A 23,153-nucleotide genomic window follows, 5' to 3' on the forward strand; every position below is an offset into this window, starting at 1 on the left:
TCATAGGTCGATGCTTAACCACTGAGCAACACTGGCCAGGCAAGATCATTCATTCTTGACCTCTCCCCTGAGCTACAGACTTTGCATATTCTGCTGCTTACTTGACACCTCTATTTGCATGTCAATAACTATCATCTAAAATGACCAAAATTGAACTCCTGTTTTTCCCCCTGCACCTGCTCTTGCCTCAGTGTTCTCCATATCAGTCAATAGGGCCATGCAGTAGCTAAGCCTGTTACTCACATAGTAGCTAAACCTAACTAAGAGAAGTTCTTGAGATTGCCTTTGACTCCTCACTTGCCCCCTCTCATCCAATTCGTAAATTACTTTGGTAGACGTCCCTGTCAATTATATTACAAGCTGAGCATTTTTCATCACCTCCACCTCTACCACTCCACTCCTCTTACTTGGATTACTACACCACTCTTCAACTTGGTCATCCTGTTTTCACCTTTGCGGAGCATTTTTGCTGCAGCTCAGTGTTTCCCTGCACAACAGCCAGAGTAATTCTTTGAAAATATAAATCAGGTCATATCATTGACTCCCCCATCTCATGCATAAACAATTTAAATCCCTCCCATGCTAACAAGGCTGCATGTGACTTAGCCCTTGCCTACTTCTCTCACAGTGGCCTTCCTGTTCCTAAGACATACAAGATATTTCTTGCATCCGGGCCTTTGTGCTCTCTGTTTCTCCCCTAACACTCCCTGTCTCTTACTTCATAGTTTTATGTCTTCTTTTCTCTCCATTTAAGCTTCTGCTCAAATGTCATTAGCCTAAGATTTACTCTGAGCATCTGCCTAAAAGATCCAAAGTTCCCTGTAGTATGTGGTCACTAGCCTACTTTGCTTCTTCATCTCACATCCAGGCATGAGTTGGATACGGCTTGTACTGCTCTGCAGAGCCGGTTGTACACAACACAGTGTCACATTGATTATGACATCACGTTGGTAGCATGAATCATGGAGGGGGGGGGAGGGGTGGTATTCCCACTATGACAAAAGCTACAAATCCAGCACTCCTCCCCCAAAATTGTTAAACGTCTGCACCGCTGCTCCTATTACATGAATTCTGATTATACTGTCCTGTGCTCTGGCCTGACTCCCTCAGTAGAATTTAAGCTCCATGAGCACAGGGACTTTGTATGACTTTTGCATGTGATCATAGCCTACCTGGACATGGTTGGCATTCAGGCACCATTTCTTGGATGAATGAATGGATGCATGGATGGCAGTGTGGGTGGATGGAAGTCAGATATCGGTGGTCTCATCCCAATTTTTAGGAATAATGTTTTTCAAAAGGTGGACTATTTTATATTTTCTCTCTTATATTTTTCTTACACTATAGGTCTCTGCAGTATTCCTTTGCCTAGAGCACTGGTTGAACAGGGTTTGTTTTCTCTTTTTTTCTTCTCCTATGTGATTTTCTTTTGTGGGTGTATCATATTTGTCATTTTCTGTTAATAAAATTTGTCATCCTTTTATGCATTTGTTTAAATTAAACATTAATACTTTAGTATTCTACATCGTAGCCATAAAATCTAGTGACCCCGGCAAGTATACAGAATGAATAGTATATTGATACTACGTCACACTGTGTAATATGCTTGATGACAAAACATGATAAGTTTCAATATGTGTCCCTTATGAGTCATGCCTAGTTCAAAGTAACAGGTGCAGTCATTAGCACAGCACGTCCATCCATCCCTACACCTGCATCTGTGATGTGTTGCCTTGCAGGATTGGAGTCTCTGATTTTCACTGAATAAACCTTCACCTTTATTCTACCTCAGGAGATGGAAACAGGAAGTTCAGATCTGGTGAACCAATAGCCCACTTTCCAGGGTCACTTCCCCCCTAGAGATCATCTTCTCACTTGCCTCTTGCTGTTCTTACACGAGATGGTGCACCATCCTGTGGGAACCACTCTGATGACCTTCCCCGAGCCTGTCAAGTGTGGTCACCTAATTAACCGCAATATGGCGTAATTTGTCCAAAAGTCCCTTAGGTTTTAAGACTGGGAGTCCATTTGAACAAAGAACACAGGACCTCTGGGTGCTTTTGCCTCTGCGCACACTGGAGAACCCTTTCCCTAAAGAGCTCGCTCAGTAATGCAGGGACTAAATGATTCTACCCCATGCATATTCAGTGCAGACCGGGTGGAGTGGGGGAGCCATTATTGAGTGACAGTCACAAAGCTGCTAGGGACTTTTCAAAGGAGAAAATACCTTTGAAAACAGCATAATAGCTTCAGGTAGATGAGGACAGCCATCCAAAATGTCCAGGGCTCTGAGCCTCACTCACACAGCTGATTCTGGGCAGGACGAGGATAAACCACACGGCAAAGAGGACCTGGGAGGCAAGTCTTGTCTCTTGTCTCCTCCTAATTGGCCAGAAGCACATCCTACTCCATTTGTGCTCCAAAGGGCAGCGTTTGTCACAATGCGCTCCATGCATCATCTGCGTACGATTATTTGTGATACCAGTTATAATGTAGGTGCCTGGGTCCCAACCCCGACCTATGACATCAAAATCTCAGTAAATGTGAGTTTTCTTTCCTTCTCCACTCCCTCTCCTTGAAGCCCTAAGGAATGTTTAGGCTCATCTTTTATTCTCCCATTCAACTGTCACTGCTTACAATGATTAGGTTGAATCTTATGAAATTGCCAAGATCTGGCCATGTTTAAGTGGCCGGAATGGTAATTTGATGTGGTGCTAAATAATGCTGCACTCCAGGCCTGTGCCAGGTACTGGAAATGTTATGACAAAAACGTAAACACAAGCAGTCCTTGACCTCAGATGCTCAGTGTGAGTGGGGAGACACCGGGGAAGAGACAGGGCGGGAGCTGCATGCTTGTGTGCGGTCGGTGCTCTGCTCCCTAAGAGTTGGTAGGTTTTGAAGGACATTTGGACACGAGTATTGTGAAATATAGATACGTGTAAATTATTTGGATAAGTTCTCAGGTGACAGATTTATTGCAGGTTACTAAGGGAAGTTAGCATGGTACGCATGGAGCTTGATTTCAAGAAATTGTATGTGGTAGAGGGATAATTTTCAGTGATGGATATCTAAGGATGGGGAGCATATGAAAACCAAGGTCACCTGAGGGTCTATTAAATTACACATTTCTCTTCCCGTGGCAGCATCTGCTATGTTACTCTAAGAAAAAGAGCCCATCCCCCCCCCACCCTCCTTAGAAGCACTGCCTGCAGGAGATATTGTGCTCAGGGGTGTGACTTTAAAAATGGAGAACTACTGCTCACTTCCAGAGTGATAAGTCAGAGATAGGTGCTAGGTCTGACCAAGTGGATAAGTTCTTATGTTGTTATTTTGACATTTTTACAGCTATGTACAGACTCTAATAAATGGTTTCTTTAAGGGACAAATGAGTGTGGTTGTAGGAAGTAACGAGGAATAGATTTGATTCAGTGGCCTTAGTAATTTCATTCAGAAGTGGATAGTGGTTAAAGGAATTGACAGTGGTGACAAGGGATAGTATCTAAATAAAACAATTTTCAATGCTCCTTGAGATGTCTAGCAACAGTGAAGCCCTGAGGGTGTGAGCTGGCTGCTGAGATAGGGAGGAAAATAGGAGAGCAGTAGGATTGGAAAGTGGAATGCTTCGGTGCCTTCTGTTTTTCCAAATATACTTTTAAGATACAGATTGATCCCCTTCTTCTACAAAGAAATCCCCGTTCCCCATCTCTGAACTCTTATTGCCTCTTTTAAGATACAGATTGATCCCCTTCTTCTACAAAGAAATCCCCGTTCCCCATCTCTGAACTCTTATTGCCTTTCCTATTTTATGTCACTCAAGTTATGTTTATTACGGCCTCTTATTATTGTCATTCAGTACCTCTTTCTTGGCTTCATCAACTAGCTGTACAGACCTTTGAGGGCAGGCACTATATCTTACTTGTCTTCTCTTTTCCCACACTGTGTCAAAAGTATCCAGAGCTATTTTCAGAAATCAAAACAGCTGAATTATATAGGATCCGATGTAATGCACAATAAAGTTATATCTTAAGAGATATTTGTGGACTGTAGGGGGGGGCGGCGCGGGGAGAAAAGAGGAAGTCTGAGATTCCCAGTATTTAAAATACATGAGCTCCTTTGGTGGGGGAAACAGCCAGAGGAAAGGGCTTTTGAGGGTAAGTGAGTTCTCTGAATATTCTTTAAGGTGAAGGAAATAAGAGTCGTTTTTAATTCCTAAAGTGATAGCTCAAGTCTCTCATCATCAATTTAAACAAAAAGGCATTGGCCTCCAAGCTATTGAAAAAACACTAGTCCACTCGAGAGAGTAGTGAAGAGCTCGCTGTTACTGTGATCTGATGTGATGCTCAGCAGTTGCCCTTTGCTTCATGAAAAGCCAGCCTGTGTGTGTGTCAGTGGGCATAATGGAAAAACAACAACACCACCACAATAACTTTCTGGCCAGATAGTATGCATTGTGGGAAGTTCTGTAAAGACAAAGTGTGCAGGGCAGGGCTGGGGATTGGCTTTCTAACCCCAGGAAGCTAAAATAACCAGATGATTGTCAGAATTGGGCACTGTGCTTGCCTCTGAAACCAAACTTTTAAAAACCAAGACCGTGCTAGGAAGTGTAGCTGGTGTATACTGACACTCCTTTAATTAATTTGTTTTCTATAAAATGTATGGCCTACTTACCGGATGGGGCAGAAAAGGCAAATACCAGTGAAAGGCAGTTTTAAAAGAAAGTGAGATTAGTATTTTTAAATAACTAACTATTCTTTTCCAGTTGCTAATTACAAACTGAAGAATCAACTTGTCTAAGGCCTATCTTTTTCACTCTACCTCCAGATTTTCTTAATTATTGTCCCCCACCCATGTCCAGCAGAAGGCTATCTGTCTTAGAAGAATTAAATTAATGGCTGCCATGGAGCATATTAGAGTGCTTGGTTAAAATACAGCTACTCCATGTCTGTTCCTAACAGGCCCACCGACTTTCTCAATTAGCTCCTCTTCGCATGCATAAAGATTCTTGCCCTGGCCCGGTAGTTCAGTTGGTTAGAGCATCATCCCCATACACCAAAGTTGCAGGTTCTATCCCAGGTCAGGGCACATACAAGAAGTAATGAATGCATAAATAAGTGGAACAACAAATTGGTGTTACTCTCTCTCTCCCTCCCTTCTTCTTTCTCTAAGATCAATCAATAGATAAAAATTTAAAGACTCCCAGATGTCAAAAGTCATGGAAATCTTCCTTCCTCCTCATTCTAGAGTCCAGGCTTCAAAGACGGAAGAAAGCCACTGTTTATATGCGTTATTAAAAATAGCTCAGGGGCATGGATACACAGCCCAGGGGACCTGTTCCATAGAACTTTTTTTTTTTTCTTCTTAGTGACTTAACTTTGTGTTTTTTTTAAAGAGAAAAACTTCTACAAATTTCTCATTATTTCTAGAAGATTTTTTCTTCTGGAAGATTCATTAAAAAAAAACAAACACCACCAAATGTATACAATATAAGGTTTCTCTCTGTTGCTAAAGAGACTTGAGGAAAGAGAAACAAAGAAGATGGATAAATTCTCAAGAATTTATATTATATTAGTGACTTCCCTTTTTTTTTTTTTTTTTTTGCATGTAAACATAGCAGGATCATACAGAAAGTGGGAGGTGACCTTCCATGGTAAAGAAACACATGCTTTGTTACACCCTCTCTTGGAAAGAAGGAATACTTGCTAAGGTGAAACAGAATTCTTGGGTTCTCAGCTTGATGGCACCACTAAACACTTCACAGACACTGTGCCTCAGTGAGTCAGTTATGCCTCCTTTTTCTTACCTGTGAAATGGGACCTGATCCTCATTGTGTTACCTTTGCTGGCATGCTGTAGGGATGGAAAGAACTGATCCGTTACAGTGTGATAGGATTAATCTCTCAGCATGAGAGCGGCACTGTGAGACTGGGGTACTTTGTCTGGGTTGCTAGTATATGAGTCCAAGCTTTGTTAGGCTGTGGGTGCTTACCTCATTTTCTCCATTGTTAATGAGTTGGAGTTCAATGATAGTCCATGCGTGTGCACGTGTTCCCCAGGAGACTTTTCATGCTCATTAGTGAGATCTGGTGTGTTTTTATAGGACTCCCACATCTTTGAACATTCATTGGTATCCTTAGAGAAGAGCATGTTGCTGTCACTTTTGTGTTGAACTTCACTGTTTCCACCATTAAAATCACCAATGCCTGTGATGATAAATTGTTGCGTTTTTCTTAACCAAATTATTAAATTAAGAGACAAATACAAATTCAATAAATCCATGTAATTTAGCTTTTCTTTCAACCATGCCCTTTAAATATTATGAAAATCTATTATTATTAGCTAATGGTAAAATCCATCCTTCCTGAAAATCTGTTTCAAGTCTATGTACTTGATGGAATAAAATATGTTTAAAGATCTGAGTATTTTGTAGTCTAAAGAATAAGCGCCTGACTTTGAGGGTGAAATGTTTAAGCGTATGCATTCTCTGCTACAGCATGAAGTTCATCATGAGAGCTTCATCCTCTCCAAGGAGGTTGAGGGTTGGTGAAATGAGTATGTTTGCTTGCTAAGGCTGCTATAACAAAGTGTCACAGACTAAGTGACTTAAAGGATAAAAATGTATTTGCTGGAGGCTGGAAGTCTGAGATCACGGTGTTGGCAGGTTTGATTTCTTCTGCAGCATTCCTCTGCCTTCAGGATAGCTGCCTCTGGCTGTGTGTTCACCTGGTTGTCTCTCTGCATGTGCACGTACCTGAGTTCTCTCTCAGTCTGTGTCCTAATCTCTTCTTTTTCTTTTCTTTAAATTTATCTTTATTGTTAAAAGCATGTGCATTCTCAGATGTAGCTTTTTTCCCATTGACCCTTTCCAGCCCATCCCCTCCCCCTGGCCCAGGCCTTCACCACACTATTGTCTGTGTCTATGGGTTATGCATGCTATATATGCATATAAATTCTTTGGTTAATCTCTTCCCACCCACCCATCCACCCCTGCTGGATTAGAGACTATCCTAACAATCCCATTTTAACTTTACCTCTTTAAAGACTCCATCTCCAAATACAGCCCCATTCTGAGTTAGTGTTCATTTTAGTGGGGCACAGTTCACCCCAAAACAATGAGGACAATTCTTTCTACATCAGTCTGATTTGAACCCATTCCTGTAATAGACACATTTAGCAGAGCATTAATGCAGAACTCAGTTTATTAGCTATTCCTTCCACAAACCTTCAGCATAAACCAAGTTTCCCTGAATTTGGATCATCGGGGACATGAGAAATGTCAAGCCATTGAGGACTCCAAGGCCAGATAAGTTTAGGTGAAGTTCAAGGAGTATCCCTAAACAATGGCCGAGCTAGGTTTAAACACAGGTATGCTGAGTATGGACTGAATGTGGAAAATAATAATTGTTCATCACATTGACCTATTTGTAAGACGTATTCTTTACAATAATAAATTGAAGACGACTGTGGGGGAGGCCAGGAGTGGGAGGCAGAGAGCACAGTGGAAACAGGTCTGACTTCTGGGCAGCTGAGGAAGTTTGTTGATTTATGATGAAGCCTCTGTAGGAATCTGATGATTGCAGTGGTTTGGGTATTTATGACAAAAGTGTTATTTATGTCTCTCTACCAGAATTATGGGGACAAATCCAGCTGACATTAGTTAATGAACTTCTGGAGCAGTGGAATGAGGTAGGAATATACCTCTGCCCACCAGAGGCCTGCTGCCTATCACTTTCAGAGGGGGAAGCAATCATATCAGCCATTTCCGCAGCACAAGTGAAGCTGTTACCTAAAAAGTATAACCTTTCATTCTACAAAGCAGCTATTTCAAGGTCAGAGTGATGGGGAACTAACTCAAATCTCCCAGCTTGTTATTACCTCATTTGGAATTAGGATTACCATTCTGTCACACTGAGTGGTTCTCCTTTTCCTTCCAATTCACTAACTCCATTCATGCATATGAAAATATTATTCCTGTCTTTGCTTCTAATGCATCTTCTGTGGTTTCGTACATTTTCTGTGCAATTCTCCATAGTTAGTGTAAAACCAGGTGAGGTTATTCACTTCGATTTGAAACATTATTCAGACAATCGTGCCAAAAGGCAACACCATCAGGAGGCTCAGTCCTTTGGTAAAACATATTCACTTAAGCTGTTTGCTTGGCAGGGCAAAAGGACAGAAGAAAACATGGCCTTTTGAACCCGCAGACCTGTGTCTGAGTCCCAGCTCAGCCACTCTCCAGCTGTTTGATAGAGTACAAATGACATTCCTCATCTGAGTCCGTTTCCTTGTCTGTAAGACTGATAATAACAGTAATGACCCAGCCAGATAACTGTCAGGAGTGGAGAAAATATGATTTATTGAGGTGAAGGCCAGATACACCTAAGACATTCAGCAAATGGTACCTCTCTCTTTCCTGCTTTTCTCTGAAAGCTCTAAGAAATAATGGCCTTTTTAGTAAATAGAAGGTGAGATTTCACAACCTTCTGTGCTGGTCAAAGGCCTACACCTCTTTGTTCTTGGACTATCAGATACTTAAGACTATAAAAACGAGAAATTCCCAATTCCTGACATACAGGGTGGAGCAAAAGTACGTTTATAGTTGTTCATATAGAAACTAATACAATCAACACTAATAAAAGAGAAAAATGGTAATTGGCGTACGAGCTACCCTTTTCATTGGCTAATCAGGGCTATATGCAAATTAACTGCCAACTAAGATTGGCAGTTAACTGCCAACAAGATGGCGGTTAATTTGCATATGTAGGCACAATGCAGGGAGGCGAAAGGGAAAGCAGGAAGCAGCCCCCTGCCACTGACAGTGATCAGAAACCCAGGGGGGAGCTAAGAGCTGGGGGGCAGGGCAAAGGTGGCCCTGGGGCCACCTTTGCCCTGCCCCCCAGCCATGATCAGAGAATCAGGTGCCTTTGCCGCCCTGGCCAGTGATAGCAGGAAGTAGGGGTGGAGCCAGCGATGGGAGCTGGGCACGGTCGAAGCTGGCAGTCCCAGGAGCTAGGGGCCCCTTGCCTGGGCCTAAAGCGAAGTCCACGATCGTGGGGCCGCTGCAGCTGCGGGTCCCCGCTGCCCGGGCCGGATGCCTAGGCCAGAGGCATCAGGCCTGGGCAAGGGGCCGATCCTGCGATTGGAGGGTGATGGGGGTCAACGCCTGAGGGCTCCCAGTATGTGAGACGGGGCAGGCTGGGCTGAGGGACACTCCCCCCGACACACACACCCAGTGCACGAATTTCGGGCACCGGGCCCCTAGTAATTAATAAGTAAAAATATGAGAATAAACTCTGTGTATTGCATACTCACAACTGTAAACCTACTTTTGCCTGACCCTGTATATAATATTCAGCAATGTCTTTTTAAAAGCAAAATGCCTTGAGAAACACCCAATACTGTATAAAATACCAAACATGAAGCTTGACTAGCCATTTATTTTGCTTTAAGAAATTTATATCCTGATTTCTATAATCTGATTAACATATAAAATCAATTTTTGGAAATGAAATAGAAAATAAAGTATCAGTTCTAATTACTTCATTTAGCAAAGTAATTCTTAAAGAAGACCAATGATTTTCATAATAGGCAATTGATTCAAAAGTAATGTGAGATGCGAATAATTTTTTAAACTCAGCTTTTAACAGGCCTTTTTACGACAACACAGAATATGCAAAAGTAAAGATATGTATGCGCAATCAATATATCATTAGGCTAAGATTTTTATTTAACTTTTTTATGGCTCCTTATTTGATGTGTTTTTATAGAACAAATGACAAATTTAATGAAAGAGATTTACAGTACAGGTAAACTATATACAGGATTAAGAGGCTATGTGTAATAGCTTTCCTTTGACAACACACCTAGCCCAACACCAAACTGATCCCTAGCTCTGTTTCTATATAAATTACAGTATTCACAGGCTTTGCTTGCATTTGTTTGTCCAGCTAAAGGAAAGGGAAGACGTATACTCACCCCAATCAAAGCACCAATTAGTAGTCAAACTGGAAGAATTACACTTTACCCTTGGACTATACAAGGGTTAGGATGCCAACCCCTGAACAGTTGAAAATCCACATATAATTTTTGAATCCTCAATAACTTACCTACTGACAGCCTATTGTGGACTGGAAGCCTTACTGAAAATGCAAACAGTCAATTAATACATTGTTATATGTATTACATACTGTATCATTACAATAAAGTAAGCTAGAGAGAAGAAAATGTTATTAAGAAAATGATAATGAAGAAAAAATACATCCATAATATTTATTGAACAAAATCCCTGTGTAAGTGGATCCTTGCGGTTCAAACCTGTGTTGTTCCGGACTTCTAGGAAATAGGATTTGGGTTATATTTCTGATATGAAGATAGAAGTTTGCTTGTTTGAAGTAAAATATTTTGCTTTGATTAAGAGTGATAGAGGAAGATACCTTGGCCGGGTAGCTCAGTTGTTAGAGCATTGTCCTGATATATCAAGATTGTGAGTTCAGTCTCTGGTCAGAGCACAAATAAGAATCAACCAATAAATAAAAACAACAAATCTCTCTCTCTCTCTCTCTCTCTCTCTCTCTCTCTCTCTCTCTCTCTCTCTCTCCCTCCCTCCCTCCTTCCTTCCCTCCCTCTCTCCCTCTTCCTCTCTCCCACCTTCTCCTTCTTCTCTCTCTAAAATCAATCAATAAAATTATTTTTAAAAGAGTGATAGAGGAAGGAATTATATATATATCACAGCGATTATAGCTCACAAAACAGGTTTCCTACATTTGTATTCCAGCTCCATTGAGATGTTCCACTGATACCTTGGAAAGTTGGGCAAGTTACTTTTCCCTCTGTGCCTAGGTTTGATTATTCATAAAATGGTATGATGATGGTGCTTACATCACTGGGCCACATGAAACTTAAGGTAGATGCCTTCTGTAAATCCCTTAGCACAATGCATGTCACCTATCACTCAGCAAATGTTGCCATTATTAAAGGAGGTAGTGAGCCAAGCCACCACAAGATTTGAGAAGATGTGCTTAGACTTCTATACATTTCCACTCACAGCAGAGTAACAGCTCAGTCAGGGTTTAGAGGAGCTGATCCCTCTAACCAAGATGAAAAGTTTAAAATCAATAAGGATTTTCTGCAATAGTGTAAGGGGCACCCTAATTGAGGAATTTTGCTAATTACTTTCTGGCAAGGTATCTGGTGCTGTGTACTTTAATTGGCATGCGCTGTTTCACCTGTAGGACATGCAGCAGCCCTCTTGAAGGGAACAGTTATAAATGGAAAACAGCTGGATAACAAAGCCAAACCTCCATGCACTCAATTGAAGGACTTTTTTTTTTATGAGCAAATATGGAGAAATAGTACAAGGCAGTGGAGAGTGATAGGAGGAGTATAGACTGGGGAGCTAGACAATCATGGGATTAGATCTCTACCCTGCCACTCAGTGCCTGTGTGACCGCAGACAAGCTGTTCAACTTTTGTGAGTAATCACTTATAAATGGGGATAATAGTATCTACTTGCTGGGAAGATTCAATAAAATAAGCTTAGGAACATAAGGTGTCTGAGCTGGCATCTGTCACATGGCGTGCTCTCCGTGACAGACTTTAACCATGACCGCCATGATGATGGCACCGTGCTGTGCCAATTCAGTCCTCAGGAGGAACGGTTGGCCCTTACAGAGTCAGCTGTTCAAGTATTAATTCACATGATCCTCTTAAAACCCATGTGTATTAGGAATCAACATTAGCATTATCCCCATTTTACAGATGAGGAAACCGAGGCACAGAGTGGCCGAGAGCCTTATCCAAGGTTGAACAACCAGGGAGTTTTAGAACCAGGCTTTGAGCCCAAGCTGGGTGACTCTAGCATCTATACCAGTGATGGCGAACCTTTTGAGCTCAGCGTGTCAGCATTTTGAAAAACCCTAACTTAACTCTGGTGCTGTGTCACATATAGAAATTTTTTGATATTTGCAACTATAGTAAAACAAAGATTTATATTTTTGATATTTATTTTATATATTTAAATGCCATTTAACAAAGAAAAATCAACCAAAAAAATGAGTTCATGTGTCACCTCTGACATGTGTGTCATAGGTTCGCCATCACTGACTATACTAACTCTGAGAAATAAGCTATCTCTCCAGGGATTAGAGACTGGCTTCTCTCCCCTGCTTCTCTTTCTCATGGGAAATTGGGTCCCTTTTTATAGCACTTATCACACTGCCTTCTACCATCTATATCAGGGGTGGGCAAACTTTTTGACTCGAGGGCCACAATGGGTTCTTAAACTGGATCAGAGGGCCAGAACAAAAGCATGGATGGAGTGTTTGTGTGAACTAATATAAATTCAAAGTAAACATCATTACATAAAAGGGTACAGTCTTTTTTTTTTTTTTTAGTTTTATTCATTTCAAACGGGCCGGATCCGGCCCGCGGGCCGTAGTTTGCCCACGGCTGATCTATATATATAAAAGCCCAGCAACCATTATGGTGAAACAACCAGAACAACCAGTGGCTATGATGTCCACTGCGGCAGCCAACCAGCCTGATCCAGGCCCTAATCGCCCCCTTCCCCTGAGCTGTCCCTGCCCCCAATCAGCCCCCAACACCCCTACATCACTGCCTGGCTCCCTGATGCATGTACATTTAGTGAAAGCACAAGAAAATAATTATCAGTCCCTTCTGTCCCTGACCAGAGTCTCCAGAGGGCCCTGCTAATCCTTCAGCCAAGGTGTGGAACTCTCCCTTCACTGCCCAAAGCCCCAGGAGACCTTCCAAGCTAGCCAAAAAGGCAACATAAGCATTAATGGGATGGCGGCCCTTTGCTGAGGAATGTAGAGAGACTGGGTGCAGATTTTGTGAAATTGTTGTGCCTTGCAGATTAGGTGAGCTTTCAGTCTCTCTTTAAAAGGGGCGGTGAAGAGGACCTGTAGGCTTCCAAGAGCAACAGCAAAGGGTAGGCACATTCAAAAACAGAAAAAACTTTTTTAAAAAATATTTTATTGATTTTTTACAGAGAGGAAGGGAGAGGGACAGAGAATTAGAAACATCCATGAGAGAAACACTGATCAGCTGCCCCTGCACACCTCCCACTAGGGATGTGCCTGCAACCAAGGCACATGCCCCGACTGGAACCAAACCTGGGACCCTTCAGTCCACAGGCCGATGCTCTATCCACTGAGTCAAACCAGTTAGGGCAGAAAAAACTTTTAAACAAACAGACATGAAGATTATATTGGGATACTGAGGGCAGAACCCCAGGAAGAATGCAAAAATCATTAAAGAGCCATCATCCATCTTGATAGACGTTTGCAAACAACACATAAACAACTTCATCTCATGACATGTGAAATGCAAAACAGTTCTGTTGTGGGGTTTCTTTTGGCCATTCTTAAAGTATAATTAGGTCCAGCTGGGGGAAAGCTATGGCTTCCAGCATTAGACACCACAGCCACCCCGCCTGATGGGCTTCCTTCGGGGTGGACCAGCCAGACCCCACATGTGCACAAATTCATGCACTGGGCCTCTAGTGTTCACATATGCACGTGCCTACCTGGGAGGTTGCAAGATCCTGCTTCCTGTCTTCATCATTTTCAGTTCCTCAAGGTTCCTCATGGCTGCCCACGCTATGTAGGTGGGCAGCAAATAGCAGAAAAAATGAGGCAAAGACGATTTGAGAAGTTCTCCCTGGCAGGACAGTCTTGCCACATGGTGTATAGCAGTGCAGTCTGATCAATCAGAGCTTTTTCAGGCATGAATGTGGAAAGGGCTGACGGAAGGTGGGACAGTGCTAGGTTGCCACCACTCCCAACTCTCCTACTAATTAATGGTGCTGAACAGGTGACGGTGTGTGACTAATATGGACAGTAGTGGTGGAAATGAATGACCATTGAGTACCTGGGTGACTTCACTTCCAGTCTATTTGTTGAGTTTCTCAAGGCCATGGCTAATGTGTTAAGTGCTGAGTAGGCCTCAAACTCAGGCTAAAGGACTCCATCGCCTGTGCTCTTCCAATGCAGCACATGCTCATCAATGACCTCTTCAAACCCCAAGACCTAGGCTTTATCTTAAAAGAAAAACTAAATAACAATCAACCCCTACCTACACTTTTGGGGGGCTTAGAATAACTCTGAAATGAATTGTTCCACAGTTGCCCTAGACCACCTATCACCTACAGACTCCTGCGGCCGCCAGCCAGAGCAATGGAAATTGCACTTTCTGAACTAGCTCTGAGGAGAGTTAATTTAGGCTTTGTGTTCATTCTGCCAGTGAACATCATGGGAAAATTCAGAGAACCAATGGCAAATTTTAGGCTTGTAATTATTCTGAAAAGAACTGGATTGTTGGGTAATAGCTAGTCTGTTTTTTAAAAACCAGAATTTCCTCTCAAAAGAGAATCTTTTAATGAAGTGGTTTTAAGTGGGGCACCTCTCTTGTGATGGATTTACGCTGGAGATGCTGGGCCCACCGCTCACAAGTCTAACATGCAGTGGGTATCCATCCGCATGCTGTCTAACTGAGCAAGTCATTCAACCTCCCATCCCGGGTCACCCAGCTGTGAAGTGAGGGAAAGGTCACAGCTCTCTCCAGAAGTAAAACAAATAGCAGGGTAAAGGAAGCACTTACAAATTTTGTGTTAGTCCAGACTGGTGTGGCTCAGGGATTGAACATCAATTTATGAACCAGGAGGTCCTGGTTCAATGCTCAGTCAGGGCACATGCCCAGGTTGCGGGCTTGATCCCAAGTAGGGGCCATGCAGCAGGCAGTCATTCAATGATTCTCACTCATCATTGATGTTTCTATGAAATCAATAAAAAATATTTTTTAAAAATGTATTCTAGCATACTAGAGGCCAAGGGTTTATGCATAGATATTCATTTCTGTTTATTACTAACCCCAACATTATTTTAAGAATTTTTTGCTCAATGACATGAAATTTTTTCCTGAAATGTTCATGTCATAACCACAGCATTTCACTAATTATGTCTTTGCATAATGACTATGTGATTATTGCCCCAGGGTGCAGATTCTAAAACCCATTATCTATATCAGAAGCTAGACAGAAACTGGATCAGAGAACTGACTCCAGGAAAAACTCTTGAAATGTGTGTCTTTGGCTGAAATGAGAATCTGCTCTTGAGTATTGATTCTTTCTTCTAAAAATGGGGTATGAAACCTGGTTCTGGTTAATTGGGTGCACCAGGTCACTGGAGTCTGGTTGATAGGGGCTTGCTGTATTTATTTAGAATGGAGTGCTTCCTTTGGTGCTTGACAGTGTGTGCAAGGCAATTTCTTTAGCACAGAGAGGAGAGGTGCCTTAGGAAGTCCCTCTGAGGACATGTTCTGTTGAGCATGTTTGTCAGGGCACTTGACTCTCCAGCTTAGAAACAATTAAGACTCCCCATTAGATGCCAAGCTTGCTCTGCAGTCTTCCTGAGGGCACAATTTTCTCTATCACCTCCAATCTCATCTGTTGCCTGTGCAGAGAAGGCGGAATTAGATGGGAGTTGACACATATGTGACACATGCGTGAACTGACACAGCTGCCTGGGAAAGAAAGCCATAGTCCCGGACAGCTGTGTGACTAGCGCCCACCCCCACAGCTAGAAAACCCTCAGAAACAGCCCCGCCTCCGCTCCCGGGTCCCTGGGTCATTGTCCTCAAACCAAGGGAGCGGGAAAGGAAAGGGAGTATGTTCTCTTCCCAGCCATTGTTTGTCACTGTGTGTGTGGGAATGTGGTGTCCCCTTGAGGGACAGCTGGCAGTTACGGAAAGGGCACTCGTGTCTGGCAGCTTGCCATTCCCTTAATGGGCACCGCAGGTGACATCAACCTGCAGCCCAGCTGCTGTCACTGAGGTTCAGCCACTTACAGCCAAGCCTGGGTTGGCTGTTTCTGCACCTAAAAGGAAAAGCAGTCCCCAAGTTGTCCCCGAGATTTAGTGAGGACACAATAATTGCTTTCCTTTCAGCAGCCGGTGATGCATTTGCCTCTGTGGAGTGTGACATGCCGCTGCGCTCAGTCATAACAGGAGCGGCGGGAGAGAAACGCAGGAGCAAATAGAAAATGTCAAAGAGCTCGGGGATGGAAATTGCATTTTGCAGATGCCATTAAGCTCTGTCAGGAAAGAAGATGAAAATGCTAATTGGCAGATTAAGTTATGTTTTATTTTCTGCGAGTTGCTGAGTAAGTCATCAGCTGCTGCTGTTTAATCATTAATGTAAAACTTTAGAGAAATCCTTCAATTGTTTGCTGTTCATCTTTTACCCCCTCCATAAAGGTGTCTTGAAGTACAATACCCTGCCAGCAGGAAAAGGAGAAAGAGTGTAAATATTTATATTCAGCCCAGGAACTGATAAGTTAATCTGCACAGCACAAGAATATTAATTATAGTGCCAAATACTCAAGCTATCAGTCAAGGACAATTGGGATATCATTTCTACTTTACCTAAAAGTACACACAATGGAAACACAGGTGGTTTTGTACAGATATCCACCCAGAATTTCTTCATCTGTACAATAAGTCTAATAACAGCATATACCACATTGGGGTGTGTGTGCATCTGTGTGTAAACAAAACAAGTTAATATATGTGTATGGTACAGAGTATATGCTCATTGTTTTATCAGTCCCTAACACTATATGATGCAGAAAGCTATACATCAAAATAAAGTTATAATTATGAGACTTGCAAACTATTTTTTTTCTTTTTGTTAATAGATATATTGATCCACAAGCTTGTATTTTTAAAAGGCAACACATAGCACACCTTTTAAAAATTAAATTGATATGTTCAGTAAAGAAAACACAAACACCTTGTTTTCTTGCCAGCATTCTCTTCCAAATCTGGAAATAATGCTCAGTATGACATTCTCTGTACTTTTCATAGCATCTTAACCATTGTTCCCTCAGGTCAAAGGTTACTACTTAGGGAAACAACACCGATTCCTCAAACTTGTTCCAAACCCATCATCAAAGACCAGAAATCCATATTTTAATACTCGCTCCTCGGCAAGTTTACGAAGTTGGACAGAGCAATGGATTGAGTGACCTCTCCTTTTGGACACATCTGCAGTCCAGTGTGTGGGGTGCTAAATTAGGGCTGCCATAACGGAATACCAACTACCACGGGCTACCACAGGTGGTTAAAGAATGGAAATTTATTTTCTCACAGTCTGGAGGCTGGACGTTCAAGATGAAGGTGTTGTCAGGGTTGGTTTCATTCTAAGGCCTCTCTGCTCAGATTATAAATGACCATCTTTTCCAGTATCTCCACCTAGTCTTTCCTCTGTGCCTGTCTGTGTCCCAATTTTCTCTTCTTGCAAAGACATTAGTCATATTGGATTAGGTCCCACCCAAAGACATTGTTTAATATTAATTACCTCTTTAAAGGCCGTATCTGCAAGTACATTTACATTCTGAGGTACTGAGAGTTAGGACTTAAGCATATGAATTTGTGGTAGGAGACAGAATTCAGTTTAGCCCATAACAGGGTTTTTTGTTTGTTTGTTTGTCTTTTTGTCTTGTTTAGAGTATCTGAAATTTTGGGACATTCAGGTATTACAGAGTATACCCAATCTATCTCAGCATCAGCTTTAATGAATACATTAATCAATGGAGTAATCATTTAATGTGTCATTGTCAAATATCCTCTCATACCAAACAGAATTTTGACAATTTGGTGGGTTTATCTTACTCCCATTGTTCAACCCATCCTCCTCTTCCGTTTCTCGCCAAATGCCTTGCCCATCTCTGACCTCTGTCTTTTGTTGGAGTGATTCTCCTTTCTCTTCTGTAAGGCTTGGCTGTTCTTTATTGAAACTGACGGTGTCTTCAGGAGGTAAGGCTCCTCTGCTTACGTCTCTATTATGTTTTTCGTTTCCTAAATCAACTGGAAAGCTGTAAAGTATTTGAGGCATATCTGGGACTCCCTCTTCTTTCTAAGTGCTGTCCCTAGCCCCTCCTCCCTTGCCCACTTGTCACTTGGCTATTCCATACTTGCTCCTTGTCCATCCCAGGCCTGTGGACACAGGAGTGGGAGTAACTAGTGAGGCGAGACAGGAAGGCAGAGCAATCGTAATGGCTCTCTCAGTGAGGCCCCTGTTCTAACAGCCCACGTGTTCCCCTTCTCATGATTCTTCAACAGTTTGATGAAAAACTTGATTCTACTTTCTGAAAGCTTAATGGAAAAATTTTAATAGCTGATATATGTGGGTAAAGGAAATAGTTAAAGGGAACTCTAAATGCTTCCTTAAAATGATTCCTTTTTATTGTCTTACTTTTTTCTTTATAATAAGAGGTTCATAGTAACTACAGGGCATTTCCACATAAAGCATATATTTAATCATTTGTCCTATGATTATGGACACCCTAGGGCAATAAAATTCTAATATTATGATTGCTGTAAGGTTTTTTTTTTCCCCATGAAAGTTCCCAGCATTTAATGATATTTCAGTACTGCTCATCTGAGGTTGAAATGCAAATCCATTTTAAATAAATATAAGGCATGCCTCTAGTCCAGTGGTTCTCAACCTGTGGGTCGCGACCCCTTCGGCGGTCGAACGACCCTTTCACAGGAATTGCCTAAGACCATCCTGCATATCAGATATTTACATTATGGTTCATAACAGTAGCAACATTACAGTTATGAAGTAGCAACGAAAATAATTTTATGGTTGGGTCACAACATGAGGAACTGTATTTAAAGGGCCAGAAGGTTGAGAACCACTGATCTAGTCTCTTCTTTAAGTAACATTCAGATAATACTTTTTTCATTTGCAGATGGACCTGTGGACTCACTGGATGGGTTGATATATTTTACTCCTTGTTACCAACATATCATAATTGAGTTCACAGGGTCTGATCCCCCCCCCACCACCACCATGTTTCTATTCCATGTTCATTTTTAATGCTCTTAAATAGTTAACACTTTGCTGTCAAAATAGGTCAAGTATTGCCCAGGCTGGGAAACTCCAGAAGCTATATCTGAAGGCAAGAGAAGTCAGACAATGTTAATCACTTTCAACTTAATTCTCGTTCTGCCTCTGTCCTTGAAGTCTCATTATTTTTCCTCTTAAAATATATTGTTTTAAATATCTTGGTCCTCACAAGAGCTCAGTTGCTCTGTTTAAAACAAGACATAAAAATGCCAGCCTATGCCAGGCTTCTGTGTATTGTGCTCCTTCCATTTCCCCCAGTCTCCATTCCGTATTTTTCTGAAACTGATTTAATGAGAGCAATGTTCAGTGAGTTTTGGGACTGAGTGTAGGATTTCCAACTTGCAGGACACCCTATAAATCAACATGGAAAGATTATTGTGGTCTGCTCTGCAGTGAGAGGCAGCTTGTTGGAATGAAGAGAATAGAGCTTTGGAGGCAGAGGGACATAGTTTAAAGTGTCATCCCTTACACCAAAAGGTGGCAAGTTCGATTCCTGGTCAAAGCACTTACCCAGGTTGGGGGTTTAATCCCCAGTTGGGGCACATGTGGGAGGCAACCAATCTCTCTCACATCCATCTCTCTCTTTGTCTCTCCTCCCTACTCTCTCTAAAATTAATTTAATTTTTTTTTTTAATTTTGCATTTTCCCTTGGAAACACTAAGACCTTTAAACAGCAATGCCACTGGGCACTAAACTAAGGCTATTCACATCTCTTTGTCTAGTAATGAGATTTAAATGCTTCTGAGGTCCTTTCTCACTTTAATATACAGGAAAGTAAAACAACAACTGTGCTGTGCCAGCTCAGCCAAGGGTTTGGTGAGCCTGAGGGGGGGAGGGCGGGGAGCGGCGAAGGATGTAGAAAACACAGACAAAGAGAATAAGCTGGGGCTCTGTGGATCTCCTGTGCCTGCCTAATGCCACAGAGAGAGATCCAGAGGCAAGCTGAGCCTTTATTTCATAGCCAGAGGTAAACAAGGTAGTGGTCACCATAGTTACAATGTTCTTGTGAGTTTCACTTGTTTTGGCAGCACTTGTTGTGTCTCCCTCAGCCCATTAGCTATCCGATAAGATCTAGGGAGCATCATAAGGTCAAGCCTAATTATGCTAAGAGGGCTGTGCCCTCTAAGCTGGTACTTGTTTGTGGCTTTGCCAACAGGCCAGTCTGAGGCTTAACCCTATAGCTGCTCCCTACAAACAACAACAACGACAATAGCAGATGGTAAAAGTACAGCATTTGGTGCAGGCTTTTGGGAGGGAGAAACAATAGCCAGGGTGGAGCAGCAGTGTTTCATCTGCTGAAGACCAGTGGGGCAGGGTAAGAGCTGGCAGTGGAGGGCACAGCTTGGCACTCGTAAGTTCCATTCCCCAGGTTTCCCCTAATGCCTGCCATTGAGAATCAGCTGGGTTGCCTGGCAAACCCCCAGGTCCTTTCTGGAGGTTCTGACTCAGAAGGTTTGAGGTTGTGCCAGAAATGGGTAATTTTAAGAAGCTCCCCAGGTGAACTTATGACTAAGAATGATTAGGAAACACTGAAATCTAAACCCTCGCTGCTCAGACCATGACCCAGAGGCCAGTGGCAGCACCTGGGAGTTTGTTAGGATCAGATTCAGAGCCTTAGGTCCGATCAGGGGCCTAAGATTGCATTTCTGATCACACCCAGGAGATGCAGTGCTTCAGGCTTGTGCACTCACCTTAAGTGAGATCCTGGTGGGCAGGAGGGGGACTGAGGGGTGGATGAGTTGTCATTAATCCCACGCTGTGGGTGATGTCGCTCCCACGGATGGGCTCTTAGAAGTGGGGTAGAGGCCCTTGGAGATGGGGGTGCAGAATGATAGATGCTTCATTATTAATGTCGTGCAGTCCAGAATCCCAGGTTCCTGTAAAGTATTTCAAATGAAGAGCTGGACAGTCTCTGAGGGAAGGTCGAGGCGTCGTCCCCATTTGCTCAGCTCAGTGGAAGGCTCTGTTGCTCTTCAATGAAGGGCATCCTGTGTAGCTGCGGTTCCTCTGCCAGGAATGCTGAGCCATTCATCCCCAAGCGGCCTCCCCGCCAGAACCAGTAAGAAAGACTGCTGCTTGTACTTCTTTACTATATAAACACTAGAGGCCCGATGCATGAAATTCGTGCAAGAGTAGGCCTCCCTTCCCCAGGCTGCTGGTACAGGCTTCCCTCTGGCACCCGGGACCTGGGCTTCCCTCACAGCCCTGGCTTCGTCCGGAAGGTTGTCCAGAAGGTCATCTGGCCTAATTAGCATATTACACTTTTGTTATTATAGATTGCATTTCTGTATTGATTGTAACTGCGGGAGGCAGCGCCATTGCTGGTCCGTAGTGACATCCATTGGATGGACTCACCTTTACTGACTGCCATGCACAGCAGCAGCAACCTCTATGGGTAAGATCAGGTGAACATGAACATCTCAGGCTGAAGAAGGGGAAGGTGGTAGACCTAAGGCTGGTGTCACGGCCCAGGTGCTGCCGATGGCTGTAACCAGTGCTAAGCTGCTGCCTGTCTAGGCTCACAGAGAAGGTGCCCTCCACACATCCTTCAGCAAAACCTCAGCGCCTGTGGCTGGGTTCAGAGCCGCCCTTGAACCCAGCTGATGGCCCAGAAGCCTGTGATTGCCACTGACTGCCCTGCATTCAGGTCCCAGGTCCCACCCTGGGGGAGGGGATAGAGAGCCACAGGGTAGAGGAGGAGTGAGTCCCCAGTGAAGGGCTTCCTGCTCTCCAAGGTCACTCATGTCCACTGGATGCATCCACAGTGACTGAGCAAAGCCATGTCCCATGCACCAGTCAATACAGAGCGGTGCTGTAGACTAGGCATGCAAGAGTCTAGGGAAGGCAGGGTTAAAGCAGTAAAAATGGGCTGCAGTACCTGAAAACCCCTCAGGAGACATCGTCCCAAAGGCCTGTACTCAGAGGCAGAGCGGTCCTGTTAGCGGGTCCTTATTGTCAGGCCCACGTGGATGCACAGGGGATTGGATGCATGCATTCCTAGCAAGCCCTCTGACTTCCATACAGTATTTGAACCCATCCTTCCCCAAAGGTTAGAGTGCACGCTTTGGAGACAAATTCCTGGTTCCACTTCCTCTGCTGTGCCCGTTGGGAAAATGGCTTTACATGTTAAAGCAGCAGCTTTTCCTCTATGAAGTTGCGGTAACAGGGCCTTCCCCCCAACCTCCCAGGTGGCTGTAAAGATTGCATATGGCAGCGATGCAGGGATCCCCGCCTGCCTTTCACCATTACATCCTGTAGCTCCCGCACTGCATACAGCAGGTGCTCAGCAGGGTCCATGAAGCGAATAAATAAATGAATTGTGAAAGTGCTGGGCGTAGTGTGTGCTCTAAAATTTGCATTTCCTTTGTTTTCTTCCTTGATGAGAGCTGATGCTCCCCTGTACTGTAACAATGTTGCTTTATCTGACTAAGCTCGGTCCTTGGGAAGCCCACGTGGAATGTGGAGGCGCTCCTGGGCGTTTCCCTGCGCCTGGGTAGAAGCTGGCCTCCAGGCTGCACGCCGAGGTGAAGGCCCGCGGGGGTTCCGGGAGTCTTTCTGGCCGGTCTGTCTGACTCAGCGGCTGTGAAACAGACTTTCCTACGCTGACAAAATCCTTTCAAATATTTTTTTGCTTAATTCTAAGTAAATATTTTTCAACGATTTTCTCAGTGAGTCAGTTTTGCAGTCTCCAAAACTCAGAGGAACTGAGAAGCCACTCAGGCCTCCACCTCCCGAAGTGGGGGTGCTCCGTCCCTGTGGGGTTCCGGAGGGGCAGCCGGTGTTGGCACAGGAGGCCGGCTCCTCGCCCGCCCACTGCGGGTTTGCACAGAGGCAGGTAAGCTTAATGCAATGCGGTTCAGACCTCTGCTTGCAGTTTCCATTTCAGACTTTGGTTGTAGGTTGGAAACGGAATGGGGTCGAAGGATGGATGTGAGGGCAGGTGTTTTTAGAGTTCAGACCTGGAAACCAAGTTTTCTCTCCGGAGCTCAGGATCTGTCTCACTTGGCCAAGGTGACTTGGCCCCACTGCCAGAGGAGTTTCTGGGAATTTCTTGGGCATAATTTTAAATTGCTGATGCCAAGCCCTGGGTGGGACAAACACTTCTTACAGTGAGAAGGTGCCAAAGGCTTGGGTCCTGTAGAAAATTATTGGGAATGTTGTTATTGTTATCATCATTACTATTATTATTTTAAAACACGTGTTTCTACCCTTTAAAATGTGATTTG

General features: G+C 43.4%; 1 protein-coding gene across 9 annotated transcripts in view; it reads left to right on the forward strand.

The window, feature by feature from the left end:
• The window catches only part of NCKAP5 (NCK associated protein 5), a 941,160-nt gene that overhangs the window by 273,824 nt on the left and 644,183 nt on the right, over window positions 1-23,153 (forward strand). The window contains exon 1 of one of the 9 annotated variants that reach the window (XM_059704628.1): window positions 22,632-22,762. The exons of the other annotated variants lie outside the window; for them this stretch is intronic. The gene's annotated coding sequence lies outside the window, so the exon portion shown is untranslated. Of the gene's footprint in view, window positions 1-22,631; window positions 22,763-23,153 lie in introns of those variants that run through there. 9 annotated transcript variants of the gene reach the window in all.

Source organism: Myotis daubentonii, chromosome 7, assembly GCF_963259705.1.
Source record: "Myotis daubentonii chromosome 7, mMyoDau2.1, whole genome shotgun sequence".
NCBI classification, from domain to species: Eukaryota; Metazoa; Chordata; class Mammalia; order Chiroptera; family Vespertilionidae; genus Myotis; species Myotis daubentonii.